This window comes from Leptinotarsa decemlineata, unplaced genomic scaffold (genome assembly GCF_025532065.1).
Source record: "Leptinotarsa decemlineata unplaced genomic scaffold, Ldec_3_MD MMD2_tig00003736_RagTag_RagTag, whole genome shotgun sequence".
Classification (NCBI taxonomy): domain Eukaryota; kingdom Metazoa; phylum Arthropoda; class Insecta; order Coleoptera; family Chrysomelidae; genus Leptinotarsa; species Leptinotarsa decemlineata.
In genome coordinates this window covers 3,941,210-3,958,026 of record NW_027412593.1, presented here as the reverse complement: position 1 = coordinate 3,958,026, position 16,817 = coordinate 3,941,210, and the positions used below count along the sequence as shown (strand labels likewise).

The following is a 16,817-nucleotide window of genomic DNA, read 5'->3' as shown; positions in this document are numbered from 1 at the left end:
AGATATAGATCTGAAAAATTCAAAACATCGAATGCTTTCCATCGTTGTGCTGTTTTGTCTGTTGGGGTGGCTTGATCCTTGTTCTGTATTTTTTGTTTGATTCTGTTTTCTAGTTTATCTATTGTCTTTTGGGTGTATCCGTTTTCGTTCGCTATTTGGTATATGATTTTCCGTTCTTTGTTTCGGGCTTCATTGCTGAGTGGTATCCTTAACATTCTATATATGAATGCGTTATAGGCAGCCATTTTGTGTGATGGTGGATGGTTTGAACTTGCGGGTATGGTGGAGCTTGTTTGTGTAGGTTTCCTATATATTGCCATTTGAAATTGTGTTTTGTTTTCGTTATATCCTATGGTTATGTCCAAAACACGTACGTAGGACACCAAACCAAAAAACTAACAAACATCTTCAAACCACTGAACATCAACATCACATACAAGCCGAACACGAAGATAACACAAAAAATAAACAACTATGAAAAAGAAGAAGACAAAGACCAAAACGGGATATACAGTATACAATGCTCGGACTGCAACAAATTCTATATCGGCCAAACCAAGAAAAAACTGATCCAAAGGTACAATGAGCACAAAAAGGCATATATAAATCCAACAGTATATAAATCAAACCTTGCAACACACGCCATACAAAACAAACATGATTTCCCCCCACCAGAGAACATAAAACTAATAAAACAAATCAACAAGGGAAACCGCATGGACATTTGGGAAAACTTGAACATCCATAAATTCAACAGTCATAAATCACTTATCGAGGAACAAGTACAAATGTTTATCAAACAAAAGATAGTTATAGGAATATTTGAAAAAGGATAAGCACATGAGATATCAATACTAATATTCCTAATACGGAGGGTGCTTTAATCAAAGCTATCGCAGAAGTTATTAAGGAATTGTGGTTAGAATATTCATTTGATAGAGCAGTGAACACAAATTCATGGGTCATGCGTATCAAGACGCCCAGGAGTTCCTTCGTTATCTTTTAGAAGGTTTACATGATGACGTTAATAGAATTATTGAGAAACCTAAACCGACCTTAACGGAGATTAACGAAAAATTGAGCGACAGCGAAAAATCATAAGTGTCATGGCCCGATACCACAAAGAACTGGCCAATTGAGTTTATAATAGTGCTTGGATTTCTTCGCAAGAGAGGAAACTTTGGATGGACATGAAAAACCAACGTGTTTAAGTTGCAAGGAAAGAAGAAAATGCACAAAGTCTATCGATTCATAAGTTTTCCCGTATTTTATTCATTCATTTTAAAAGATTTTGTCTGACAGAAAGATTTAGAGACAAGTTGAATGTTGTCATCGAATTTCCTCTAGATGGATTAGATATGAACAATTATGCAGCAGACAATTTGACTCCTTGTCGTTATAATCTATATGCACTTTCGAATCACAATGGTTCTCCATACAGCGGACATTATACAGCATTCTGCAGACATCCTCATACTGTCACGTGGCACGAATACAATGACTCACATGTGTCACCAATTTCACCAAAATCGCTTGAGAGTGGAGATGCATACATCATCTTTTATGAAAAGGAGGAAACGAGTTCGCACTTTAGAGCGTTTTGAAAAGTTATTTTCGAACTGTTGACTTTAATTTCATAATGAATTTTATGTTATTCAGTTGTGTACAAAAGTTTAATATATAAGTTCGAAAATGTCCTCATTTCAATGTTAGTTATGAATAAAAGTGGTAAAAAACATAGGAACTTTCAATTCTCTTTTTTTCATTATGATTTCCTACCACGTAGCTACATCCATCAATTTATTATAAATGTAAGTACTTTTTGTTGTGTTGAAATGTATGGAGTATTCAAATGAATTGATGTTTTTATGTGGTCTGAACTGATTCAGTTTCCGTTATCACTAGTAAAATGAATATTATTTTTCAGATGCATCATAAGATGAAGCTCAACATCATTTTCAACCAACTCTATATCGTTCGCCGAAAAAACATATACGCCTTATCTGCCAAGAAAGTTATTCTGACAAAGTTGACTCATCCTTCGCAAACCAAACCGCCAAACTTCGAACAATTACAAACTATCCAAACTTTGCGCTCATCCAGACAAAGTGTACAATTATTTACCTGATACCATCATTCCAAGCCTCTCAGGGATTATTCATCAGGCATTCATTAATTAATGTATAATGTTTTAACAATAATGGCGCTCTTCTGGAGTATTTATTTATACACTATTAATTATGATAATGATAATATTATTATTTATTGGTTTCAAAGACGTAAATGGTATAAAACAAGTCAAAAGAAATTTGAAAATAAATAAAGCAAACAATATGTGTACTTTAAAATGCTATTAGGAGGAAACAGTTCACTACGTAGATAAGAATTCGCCCATTGTATAATACGAGTTATTCAGTGAGTATGTTTTCAGCGTTTTTCCGAATTTGAAGTGAGATACCTTCTGATAGATGTTTGTCAATAAGTAGCTGTTAACCTAAATTCCAATAGAAATAGGGCTATACAGGGTGTAACTAAATAAGTGTAAAACATTTAAGGAGGTGATTCCTCATCGAAAAAAAGATAGTATCTTTCATAGTTTTCTATTACGTTTTGTTTTTCATCATATTCTCTTTCAGGATAATATTTATGATTTGCAATTGCTTCAAATGAACCAATCATAATATATAATGTATTATTTAATGTCTTCCCTTACCACTTATAGCTGTTCATATTACAGATGAGATACTTTGGATTCAAGTAACTATAGTCCGTTCATAATTTGTTGATAGCTCACTGCAAGTTTGACCCTCATTAGAGAACTGAAATACAGAGAGGACAGCTAATATGATATAATAACAAAAACCAAACTAAAACTGGCAGTTTAGGATGTTTTCGACTAACCCACCTTGTATCTGAAGAAATACAATACAGCTATAAAACTTTTAATCCGATTATGTAGGTATTTTGAGTGGAAATGAGTGACCAGTGTCGTAGAGTATATGACTAAAACATTAGTTACTTTAAATAAATAATTATATTAATATTCTTAAACTGTAGGTACTGTAAACTGTATTTTTATTTAAAAAAAAATTCTTTATTTCATTCAAAAATAATAAGTTACTTGCAATTTGTAAAAGATACATTTATTTAATTAATACCTATTTTTAAATGATATAAACTACGATTACTTACAAAACTATTCAAATTCAAAATAAACAGGATAATCTTCGGAATCCGAGTCATCTTGCAGGTTAATAATTAGCGGTTGTGTCTCTACAGTCGCATCAATTATATTGTCAAGATCCCACATTTTTTGTTCTTCTTCTATTGCATGTCTTACTGCATCTCGCCAATTTTGTTCTGTAATATGTTGTGAAGACTCATATAACAATTCACGTACAGCTTGTATTTTATATGACGTATTTTTTCTAGCCACATAGCTTTTCATTTGTGCCCAAATGAGTTCAATTGGATTTAATTCGCAGTGGTAGGGTGGAAGTCTAAGGACTGTGATGTTTCGTCTTTCCGCCATTTTGTCAACTACGTATTTCTTGAACTTAGATTTGTGTTGCCGGGCAATTTTTAAAAGTTCTGCTTTAACCATTCCATCTTCGTAAGGCAGGGACTTATTCCGCAGCCAGTCAATGATATCCTGTTTCTTCCACGCAGTCGTTGGAAGTCTTTCAACTAATCGTGAATGATAAGGTGCATTATCTAATACTATAATTGAGTTTGGTGGTATATGTTCAATCATCTGCTCAAAATACTATTCGAAAACATCAGCTGTCATCTCCTCGTGATAGTCTTTTGTGCTTTTGGATTCAAATTCCAACAAACCATGCTTAGAAAATCCTTTTTCACTGCCAATGTGAGAAACTATTAATCTACTGCCTTTACCAGAGGGTGGGGAAATACCAGTAGACCAACCTTGCATAAAGGCTTGCCTGGAGCTTGATATAATTTTATCTGTCCAAATTTTTGTGAGAGTATGACCTGCGTTTACCCACGTTTCGTCCTGATAGTAAATTGGCCTTTCTTCAGCCCGAAATTTTCGTATAGATCTTAGATACTTTCTTCTCCAACATATTATCTCTTCCCGATCAATCAAAAGTGATTTTCGGTCTGATTTCTCCCACCGGAAATTTAATTCTTTTAAAACTTGCCACAATTTGGTTCGTCCGACATGAGGCAAATCCGGGTCGTCTCTAACTTCTTGTAAAATTTTGTTTAAGTTGGGTATTTCTTTTTTGTAAAAAAATTCGTGAATTTTTTTTCGAATACCATTTTTGGCAAATTCATCAATTTCAATAGGTTTTCTCCCCCTCTTTAAGTATTCGTTTGTATTTGGGTTAGCTATACCTTTTTTTTTCTTTCTGATAGGAACCTATATATTGTTGACTCCCCTACGCCCGTCATGTTGGCACAACTCTTGATTATGTTCTGAACAGTGTTTGTGGGATTCTGAGAAACCAGAGCATCGTGAACGTTCAAAACAATAGTCTTCTCTCTTGGTGAATAGACAGACTTACTGACTGTACGCAACAGTACCGGTGTAAAACTTGATGATGTTGATGATGATGACGAAGCCATCGCAAGCAATCAAACAAAACACGCACTGCACAAAATTCGCAAAATAAATATTAGAAACGTTAACTACTGCCTTAGACGCCGAAACACCAACGAGCCGTAAATTAAATGCGATTAAAAAATGTACTAAACCAAAAATTATTTTCGTTCGTAACAACTTCACCCTTTCAAGGCAAGTTTCGAATATAAACTGAAGCTTTATATTTAATGAATAAACACCTCAGGAATCTCCGCCTATGATTTTACGAGTTTTACGACCGTTTTATGACTTGGGCCCTCATTTTGTGCTATCGACAAATTATGAACGGACTATAAAGACATCCATATGAGAGAGTTCATCTTTGATGAAGTAAATGAGAGTAAATGACAGTAAAAGCGTTGAAACGAAAACAATTTATTTCTCCTACGGAGATATTTGAATAAAAAAGTTTCGCTTCGAGATTAATTTTGCTCACACTAAAGAATGCATAGTTACTTCTCTTGAGCTAAGGTGATGATTCGTATTGAAATGTATGCACAATCTTGGTGGAATATTTTTTTTACTTGAAATAAGCGTTTATTCAAATTCAACTTGAGAGAATATATTTTTCAGTTTATGAAAATATTTCTTCATGAATATAGGAGAGCAAGATTTCTTTAAACCGAGATAATGTTCTTTACTTTGAGATTTTTTTTTACTGTGTAGTTGCTTGTGATTCTCAAAGAATGAGTTCTTACTACTATGAAATATTTGAAAGAAAAATCAAAACTTTTTCCCATTGCTGTTTTGAATCATTTGTTTTCAGTGATTTATTTCTACACGTCTTTTGAAAATTAATTATGAATCGGGTTGCAGTAGAAGGTCGTGCGTATAAAGTGGCTACAACTAATACCATTTTGACCTGTTTCTGGAAACAGATTCAAGATTATTCTGACTGCTGCCAGAAACTTGGTTGTCACAACTTTCAGGTAAACTGGTGACTAAATAAAACACTCTGCAACAGAACTTAAATCAACGCTGACCCCAATGAAATATATACTGAAATGAAAAAGTGGTTAATTCAAACCACACGATCGCAATACAGATTTTGAAAACTATCTGGAAGTTGGAAGAACCCAAAAAAGGGTTGTGAAAAATCTGAAACAGTTTCAACAACATCATGTTCATTTGCACATAGCTTGGTGAAGATAATATAATATTAGTACCTTCTCAATAGCAATATTCAGTTCACACTCGAAAAAGAGATGGAGAAATAGATACATTTCTCAGACCTGACCATTACACACAATCATAATAATTTTGAGTTAAATGTATTCATAAAACCGAGCTATATAGACATCACAATCCCAAGTGATTATTTCCATCCCGACAGTCATAAATTAACAGACTACAATTCAATGTTAAACAGATCATTCTCATCACCTTCGTCTGCTAACAGGGGAAATTAAAATTATTGAAGGGATAGGACATAATAATGGTTTCAACGCAGACACAATCCAGAAGATAGTCAGAAAATGAAGCCTCAAATTCATATACAGACGAATGTACTGTACATACAATGTACAAGTTGTAGAACCACATTTATCTGATCATCGAGGTATATTTTTTAATTTTGATATAGGAAAAATAAAAGATGAATACATTATATGCAGACCTATGACAGAAAACAATAAACAGGAGTTTGTAAATAGTGTTAACTACTTTAATAACGAAGAGTATTACAATTTGACTTGTGCGAACTCAAAGGCTAATTATCTTACACATTTTCTATCATATTGCTATGAATCATGCTTCAAGGAGAAAACAGTAAAAAAACAAAAATTTAAAAAAATAAATTTTAAATTTGATTCAAAACTGGTTCAATTACAAAACTCTTTAGCGGCAACACAAGGCATTGCTAACTAGACTCAAAATAAAGAAGATTTGGAAGCATACAGAAAACTGAAATGCATATATAAAAATAAAATAAAACAGTCTAAACTTGAAAGTAATTCGGAGTATATCAATCAATCTAAAAATAAACAGAAGGCTGCCTGGAATATAATAAATGCCAACAGAGCGACTAAAAGGACTAGCAACTACAAATCGGACGTGACTTCGGATGAATTTTCAGAATATTTTGTTAATATTATTGAAGAACTCTTAACAGATTTCGTTGGTGTAAATGATCAAGATTTTCAAAATTTCTTGAAGTTTGCCCCATCCACACAAAAATCTTTTTTCCTATTTCCTGTTACTGTCAGTGAAACTAGAGATATTATTAGTAACCTCAAAAAATCACCAGCAATGGATGTGTTTAATTTGAACAGCGTATTAATTAATCTGATAAGGGATTTTCTGATCGAGCCACTGACAAACCTGATGAATTCCTGTATAGAACAGGGTTTATTTCCAGAAATTTTCAAACTTTCTCAAATAACACCTATACATAAAAAGGGAAACTTTGAGGACACAAGCAGCTATAGACCAGTCTCAATCATTCCAATATTAGCAAAAATTTTTGAAATTATTTTAAAAAACAGACTTACAAATTATTTTGAAACAAATAGCTTGCTAACAAAATTCCAACATGGTTATAGGTCAAACAGATCGACAATTACTGCTTTGTGCGAAGCCTATGAAAAAATATTAGACTCATTCGAGAATCAACAATGTTGTATGGCAAATCTCTATGACCTTTCCCGCGCATTTGATACTGTAAATCATAAAATTTTGATAAATAAAATGGAGTACTATGGAGTGCGGGGAAACGAACTGGAATTATTCAAATCCTATCTAATGGATAGGAAATCAAGAGTCAAGTGGCAAGACAATATCTCGGATTTTGTTGTAATTAAACATGGAGTTCCGCAGGGCTCTGTTTTAGGTCCTCTACTTTTTATAATCTATGTTAATGATATGATGTTCAATTTGTCCAAACCAACTAATATACATGTAACTAGTTATGCTGACGATGTCTCCATCATACATTGTAACAGGGACAAATGTATTGTCGAACAAAATATAATGGAATCTGAAGAATTACTGAAAATATGGAACAAAAGCAACTATCTGACATTAAATCTGTACAAAACACAAAGAATATCTTTCACACTGAACAATACGATAGCTAATAATGATATTAAGTTATTAGGAGTGCATCTAGACGTCAGTTTAAATTTTTTGTCACACATAAGCCATTTATCCAAACGGTTATTGACGGCAACTTTTATTATTAGACAATTGAAGGGCAAGCTAACTGAAGAATTCATCAGGGTATCTTACTTTTCAATATTTCACGCAGCAATGACGTATGCTATAGTTGTTTGGGGTGCATCAAATCATACAGACAAAATTTTTGTCTTGCAGAAAAGAGTTCTAAGAATTATGGCAGGGGTTGATTATAATGATCATTGCAAACCACTATTTAAAAAATTTAAGATACTTACACTTCCCTCTTGTTTCATATATAGATGTTTGATTTATATAAAAAATAAAAATATTCGTGGTGATACCGTCAAATATGAGCAGGTACATGAATATTTCACAAGAGGAAAAAGTGATATAAGACTGCCAAAGCCTAGAACAACTAAGATCAAACAATCATCTCTGTATCTATCGATAAATTTTTTTAACGCTGTTCCTAAGAATCTGAAAAACGAAACGTTTGAGCAACTTCAAAAAGAAAGTAAAGAGTATTCTGATCGAGGAATGTTTCTACTCCTTTGAAGAGTATTTCAATTACTTTTCATATCCGATACCCTATTTGTAATCAAGTAACTGAATTTATGTATTTATGAAGTATACAAAGCTATACATATTTGTGTTTGAATATGTTTTTATTGTCTGACAAATGGTGTTGATTGTAATGGATTTTAAATAACTTAATTATTCGCTGTAATTTTCACATTTTTACTTTCTGTTGTAACTGTTTTATGTGACGTATGTATAAACACTTTTGTGTAACAACACAAAAGATCTATCTATCTATCTATTCTCAGATTAAACAATCAGATCTCAAGAAATTTGTAACTTCAACAAGTGGCATTCAGGCCACATGCCAGGTCATCCAATTTCTTTTTTAATGCCAAAGATAAAGTGGACAAGATGGAGAAATTTGGAGTAAATAAGCTTAAGTGTTTATGTGGAACAATGTGGCCGAAATTTCTCAAAACGGTATGCTGAATATGAAAGGTCCTTCAGACTAGGTATAAATGATTCGATGTTATCAAACCATTCCCTGGAATGCAAACACAAGTTCCCAAAACTAATCGATACAAAAATTCTGCACTATGCAGGCAAAGGTAGGAAACTCAATTATTTGGAATCCTTGGAAATTCATAAACATAAGCATTGTAGATGTACCTAACCTACTAAATGACCAAATTGACCTGGTCTACTCGCCGGTTTTCAGATGAAAGTACCCATAATGTTACAGGTGAACAGTATTCCGTTAATGAAGTCATTGAGGACCGTCTGATATTACCTACAGTGGCTTCTGAGATGGTAATAGTGAGATAGGCTGAAAACGGCCTATAGAATACGACAAATTGTTTACTAATTCAGTGCTATTTTCTATATCAGAAAACTTTTCGTACTAGTCTACCAACACTCTGAGATAGATAGTGTGGTCTGCCTTTACTGCCTTTACATTTATCAGACTTTCAAAAAAATATTCAGAATATTTCTTAAACTATGAATTTTTCCCAAGTATTTTTGTACAAATTGAGAAACTATTGACCCTGTATTCAGTTTTTGTCTAACGAATGATTTATGATCATGAATAAAAACGTTAAACAGATCCTCGAGCAATCTGCCTTTGCTACCCAACTCCGATTGAGATAAATCGTAACCCATGAAATCCTTCTGCAAAACTTTATAGCCCAATTTTCTGCACATTCAGCTTGGGAGAATGGGCCCGTTATTGTAAATTACGTACATTTCTTTTGAATGATGTGATATATCTTTTATCACGAGATGATGGAAAAAAAATCGTTTTTAGTGTTTTTTATAGTTGAATGACATTGACTAACAGTTTTCGGAGTAATCCACGGGAATGTCAATGATTTGAAGTTCAAAATTTCGCTGATATTCTTGGTTACTGAGATAACTACATCTCTATACCGGTGACTTTTTACACATGCGGTGCACGTTTTTTGGATGAATTTTGTGGTTATTGCGGTTATGTACGTCTGCGACTTTCTGTACGGTTTTTAGGTGTTTATGGATGTATGTTGAAATGTTTCTGTAAAAAATATAATAATAATAATGTTTAGTTGCATAATGAAATAAAATCTCACAAAACAATGTAACACCTGTAAAAAACAAATAAACAGAAAAATCACAGCAGCAGTTTAAACTGCTTGTACATTCATGATATAATGGCACATCCAGGTAAAGTCATATTGGGTTTTTGTTAATAAGTTACATGTAGAGTAAATTTCACATTTCGGTAAATGACAAAATCTGGAGGTAAATTACATAATCAGGAGGTACCCCCTTTTTTTCCTTCCAAATACTCACTTAGAATTTATCATATTACTAAAAATATTACGTCCCGTCTTGAGAATCCACTCAGTTAAAAATTTTTCAATATTCTGAATCACATGAGGAATTTGCTTACTCGTTGTAGAATTGGTCGCGGTGGTAGTGCACCTGACTCACGATCGGAAGGCCGTGGGTTCGATTCCCTCCTCGACCAGATATTTTTCTCGAGTTGAAGCTGGGATGATTCTGCAACCGTGTTAGGAATCACACGTTAAAAGGTGGGATTTCGTTAGTCCTTAGCTCGCACAAGTTTCTCAATTTCTGAGAGTTGTCGTTCGTATGGGGGCGACAGCTGATTAACTGAAAAACGGATTTTAAAACAGAACAGATAGATTCTTGGTGCCAGGTAATTAACACTTCGTTGTCCAATAGTTTTGCCACATCGAGATAAAGATATATATATATATATATATATATATATATATATATATATATATATATATATATATATATATATATATATATATATATATATATATATAGAAACAGAAGTTAATATCGGACATAGCACTCAAGAAAGTGGCTGGTGGCTCCGTGCATTTGTGTTTCTATCTTTTGGTAGCCAAGTGTTGCCCATCCTTACACTTGGCTGCACCATACTGATGATGGGCCAAAAGCCCGAAACACGTTTGCCACTTTCTTGAGTGCTATGTCCGATATTAACTTCTGTTTCTATATCAAGACACTCAATAACTTTCATATTCGTATATATATATATATATATATATATAAATATATATATATATATATATATATATATATATATATATATATATATATATATATATATATATATATATATTTATATATATAAATATATATATCAGATCATCTAAAAGAACAATTCGTTCAGGCCAGTCTCAACACCCTACACAGTAGGTTAATGGACTGACACCTATCAGAAAACAACTACTCCCCTGGCTAATACCACGAAGGGCGTTGGATTATATCCGACAGGTGTCAGTGCAGGATTCTTCACTGAAGTTATTCCTGCATATGCTGTTGGCGATACAACTGCCGCAATAGATTTTCAATTATTGGAACACACTTGCAGACCGGTTTCGGGCTGTTTGGCCTGAACGAATTGTTCTTTAAGATGATTTGATTTATAGCCAGTCTTCAAGTATGCCCACTGACTATACGTGAAAGATTTCTTTCCTTTTACGAGGAATTGGGCAAATTTGGATATGCAGTTGGTTACCTCGTTCACAGGCAGATGGAGCGACGACAAACCTGTTGTTTGTTGTAGTCTTCAGCTTAGTTCGAGGAATGATACTCTGACGGAATTCGATTTTCAATTATCGGAAATCATCGACTTTATGTTGATGATATACACTACCTTGCACTGACGAGTGGCCAAACAGCCCGAAACCGGTCTGCAAGTGTGTTCCAATAATTGAAAATCTATTGCGGCAGTTGTATCGCCAACAGCATATGCAGGAATAACTTCAGTGAAGAATCCTGCACTGACACCTGTCGGATATAATCCAACGCCCTTCGTGGTATTAGCCAGGGGAGTAGTTGTTTTCTGATAGGTGTCAGTCCATTAACCTACTGTGTAGGGTGTTGAGACTGGCCTGAACGAATTGTTCTTTTAGATGATTTGATTTATAGCCAGTCTTCAAGTATGCCCACTGACTATACGTGAAAAATATATATATATATATATATATATATATATTTTTTCATTTTCAATGAGTAATAATATTTTCATGCAGAAAAGTTGTCTGATGTCTATGATTTGAGCTTCTTTATATAAGAGTATAAGAGATCACTGCTATTGTCACGTGTCTTGGCAAATATTAGTTTTAGGGTCCATTTTTGAACCACATTTACGTTTTCTGTAAAACAATTACTATCACCCCTAAAATTCACATCCTAAAATTCCGTATGTGAGATGTGATTGTACTAGTGAGTCCAGTCCAGTTCCCAGAGACTAAAAAAAGGGTTCACCTTAAAGGTGGGGTAGAGGATTTCATTATTTCGTTTTAATGGGTATAAAGAGTAAATTATGAATAATTCGACTAAATCTGGGCTCGGCGCAACTTTTGGTAGCCGAGAAACCTCGAAATTTTCGAACATTTTTCGTTTTTTTCGCAATATCTCGAAAAGGAGTAGTTCTAGCGAAAAATAGTTTCTTTACAAAGTTTTAGAGCGATAAATTCCCTACAAACTTCATCCATGATTTTTTTTACGACCAACAGAGAGCGGGCTACAGCATTTCAAAGATGGACCATTTTTCTCAAAATGTTAAAAAAAAAACAAATAGCGCCTTCTTTTGTGTGGTTATTGCGACCCATGCATTCTTCGGTTGTATTTCCGAATTATATTTTGGCCCGATAAGGTTCTCCAGACCCCCTCCATCACCAACCCCTCCCTTCCCCCAATTCCGTAACTCATGAGGAATTAGTAGGTATTTATTGAAATGAGGTGGTTGTAAATTCATTCGTCATTTTCATAACAATAATGCCTTTTTCAAATGAATTTACTACCACCTCATCCCATAATAGTCCAGTTCTCAGACACTAAAAAAGGGGTTCACCTTACAGAAGGTGGGGTACAAGATTTTATTTTTTATTTCTTTTTAATGGGTATAAAGAGTAAAATATGAAAAATATGACTAAATAATTAAATTAAACGATGAAAATGAGGTGGTAGTAAATTCATTCGAAATGATCGTTATTGTTATGAAAATGACGAAGAATGATCAATAACGTTCCCTAGACCCTGCAGAGTCTGGCACAAAGAGCGCTGAAAGATTACGCCGGACATAGATCCACACTTCTCCTGATGTGATCTTTGACAAAATCACAATCAACGCAGTTGCTCAAGACAAGTTTCTGTCGAACGCCAATAACAACATTAGGTTAATTGAGCTACTCAAAACAGAATTTGAGGATTGTGGAATTCAAATCAATCAGGCACATGATAATGCTGACAGACTCATAGTGGAAACGCCATAGCCAAGGCCCAGAAATGTGATGCTGTGGTGCTGATTGGGGAGGATGTTGATCTCCTTGTGCTCATGACATGGCTTGGGTAGCAGTACAAGAATTTATTCTTCCTGAATCCTGGGAGAGGTTGTGCAAATGATGTATGCTTCTCAACAGCATCATACAAATTCAATCCACAATACATTCTCATCAGCCATGCTTTCACCGGGTGTGACGCTACATCTGCCATATTTGACCATGGAAAAGTGAAGCTGTGAAGTGTTCTGGAGAAATCTTCCGGAGAAATGAAGCATGCGTTGGATGTGTTCTTGGTTGAGCAGAGCAAAAATGGAGGGATTATTGAAAGCTGGAAAGCTTGTGTTCAAAGCATTGTACCAACAGGGGACGTTCAGTGGACTCGAAACCTTGGAAGACATGCAATACGATCTTTTCAAAAAGTCCGTGTTTGCAGGTAAAGTTGATCTTGCTCGGTTGCCACCCACTTCTGATTTTGCTGCTCTACACTCACTAAGATCGTTTAACCAAATTCAGAATTGGCTGGGTGCCAAACACTTGAACCCCAAACATTATGGGTGGACCAGCAGTCTGCAGGGCCTGATTCCACAGCATGTAACGGAGGACCCAACACCCAAAAGCCTACTTGAAAGTGTCTCGTGAACTTGCAGATCTGGCTGTCAGCGAGCCTGCTCGTGCGTCAAAGTCAGGTTGAAATGCTACAGCATCTGCAACACCGACTGCGACAATGTTCTACTGTACTCCTCCGACCTGGACACAGATGGTGAGGAAGAGGAAGATACGTTCATCTCACCAACCATGGATGAGGTCTACGAGGACCCACCCATCATGGCACCTGTTCGTGAGGAACCAGGACCGTCGAAACGCCTAAGAAGGAAGTGAAGTGAAAGGTTCACTTCTCTTTTCACTGGTCAATTTTTTAAATAATTCAATTGTAATCAAATACTTCACTTTTTTAATAAAAGTTTTCTCCATACACATGTTTTCTCACTATCTTGTCTCCTTTATTCCTTTAGTTGGTGATTAATTTTGTAATGGGAGGGCTCACAGAAAAGTTCTAGATCCTTCTACTTCATTTTCATAATGATAACGGCTGTTTCGAAGTTTCTGCTAAGCACCATTGTGTGGAATGAAAACTCTTTTAATTTCATTCACCATAGTTTTGTTTCACTGTATTGACTTTAGGCCCTGATGAATCTTTTAAACAATGCGAAAGCTCGGCGGATAGGTTGAAGTGCTTCTTCTCACATTGCAACTCTAAGGGTTTCGATATGCCTACTCATTCCTCGACAGTTATCAAATTGGGGGGTGGGGGGGTTGGAGAGGGGTGGGTTGGTGATGGGGGGGGGGTCTGGAGAACCTTATCGGACCAAAATATAATTCGAAAATACAACTAAAGAATGCATGGGTCGCAATAACACACACAAAATAAGGCGCTATTTGTTTTTTTACCATTTTGAGAAGAATGGCCCATCTTTGAGATGCTGTAGCTTGCTCCCTATTGGTCATGAAAGAAAAAATTGTATATGAAATTTGTAGGGAATTTAATGTTCTACAACTTTGTACAGGAACTTTTCGCTAAGACCACTCCTTTTCGAAATATTGCGAAAAAACCGAAAAATGTCCGAAAAGCTCGAGGTTTTTCGGCTACCAAAAGTTGTGCTGAGCCCAGATTCAGTCACATTTTTTATATTTTACTCTTTAAACCAATTAAAACGAAACAAAAAAATTTAATCTTCTACCCCACCCTTTGTAAGGTGAAATCCTCTGGGAACTGGACTATCTCAATTTTTTGAGAAGTTTTTGCATATGTTAATCCCACTTCATATGTCGATCTATCGTGACACCAAGATATTTCACCGATGTTGCTACAGGAAGTTGTTTGTTTAAGCCTACGGGGAACTAAGTTCGGTAATCCACCAATATAAGATGTAAATTGTAAGTTACAAGTTTTTTGGGAATTAACAGTTAACTTATTGAATTTGGAACCATTCCGAAATTTTGGGAAAATCATTGTCAACGGTTTGTTTTATATTTTGCCAAGTTGAAGAAGTGTACAAAACGGCAGTATCATCGGCGAAATTGATAGTTTGACCTGTGGTATTTAAAGAAAACAGACTATTCATATCCTATCAAAGTTACTTTGAAGAGTTAGGATCAAGTATCACTGATGCTCAGAAATCAGAAAAAAATACGCGAAATTCAGGAATACAAAGATTTGAGGGTGAAACCAGACTTAACTGTAAAACAACGGGAATTTCATCGACTCGTTCAACAGGAATACAGAAATCGTTTGAATACCAGTGAGAAAGGAGTTTTTATCAGTTACAGGACTGGACTTCCAGTTATCCGCACAAAAAACCCAGTGATACATCCAACAGGAACAGCACGAAGGGTACTCTCTATTATCAAAACTGCAGAGAGAACTCAAAAACACACCTTTTTTACAAAAATATTATGGCCTCAGAATGTAGTTTATTTGCAATCACGGAAACCTAGTTGAGAGAAGGAGTATTGGATTCTGAGCTTTTCCCTATAAACTACAGCGTCTACCAAAATGATCGTTCACTTGAATCCCGAGGCCGGGGAGTATTACTTGCATTTGATTCTCAGTATTGGAATACCCAACTTGTTGATCTTTTTTCACCTATTACATCTGTAGATCTTTTATGTGTCAAAATAATTTGCAACAATCCTACGTTTGAATATATTTTTGTGATTTATATCCCGACATCAACTGCTCTTGATCAATACGATGCTTTGTATGAATTTTTTGAGAACTTTCAAGGTATCAGTGAGTCTCTCATAGTTGGTCGGTTAGAAATTATGAATACACTTGCCTTCTGACTGAATTTAATATTGTAACATTGAGAAAAAGACGAGAAATTGCAGATCTCATTTTCATCTATAAACTAGTCAATGGTCCCCTTGACTCACCAACTCTTCTGTCCCAAATTCATTTTAATGTACCTCGATATACGTCCAGATCAAATATCACATTTCGCATTAATGTACCCAATTCTCAGCACCACTTCTACAGCCCGTTAACCTCTATGTGCTGAACTGTCAATAAATACTCTATAGATTGATTTTTTCCTACCCTGAATCAATTTAGAAATAGTTTGTATAGATTAGTTCCTAGCTGAATATCAAAATGTTCACTTATACTTACATTTATCTAGAAATAGTTACCTGCTCTATTATTGTATAATCTTTTTATTGGGCCTTGGCCTGTTGGATGTAAATAAATAAAGGAATATATAAATAAAAAAATGAATAAATGAATCGTCACCCTAATGCAGAACTAGCCTAATTGCAAAATTGTAATTTCACAGAAGAAGTTTATTTGTTACTTAAAATCAGAAAAATGAACTTAGAATCCATTTATGATCGTGAACAATATGGAAAAAAATAAAGGAAACTGAAACAATAAAATATTTTCAACAAAAATTGATTAGTTGAAAAATAATGGACATAGGATATATGTGTATCTGAGATTTTGTATCCTAACTCCACGATGTGGAGTTAGGGTAGTTCATCTGATTGAATTAATCAATAAAATGGACTTAGGATATCATTAGAAACGAAAAATAAGAATATTGATACTTCGAAAATTGTTCATCAGCTTAATCTGGTTCCACTTTACGTTTTCGTTGTCGGTACCTTTCTCCCAATTGATGGTAGTGTTGTGCAGGAGATCTTTGCGGTCATACATATTGTCCTGGGACACTTCGATGATCTTATAAGGACTTTTT

General features: G+C 34.7%; 1 protein-coding gene across 1 annotated transcript in view; it reads left to right on the top strand.

Annotated features, from left to right (window-relative positions):
* LOC111508771 (uncharacterized) overlaps positions 1-2,247 on the top strand; it is a 75,291-nt gene extending 73,044 nt beyond the window's left edge. The window contains exon 10 of the transcript XR_012466159.1: positions 1,928-2,247. The gene's annotated coding sequence lies outside the window, so the exon portion shown is untranslated. The remainder of the gene's footprint in view (positions 1-1,927) is intronic.
* The last annotated feature ends 14,570 nt before the right edge of the window (positions 2,248-16,817 follow it).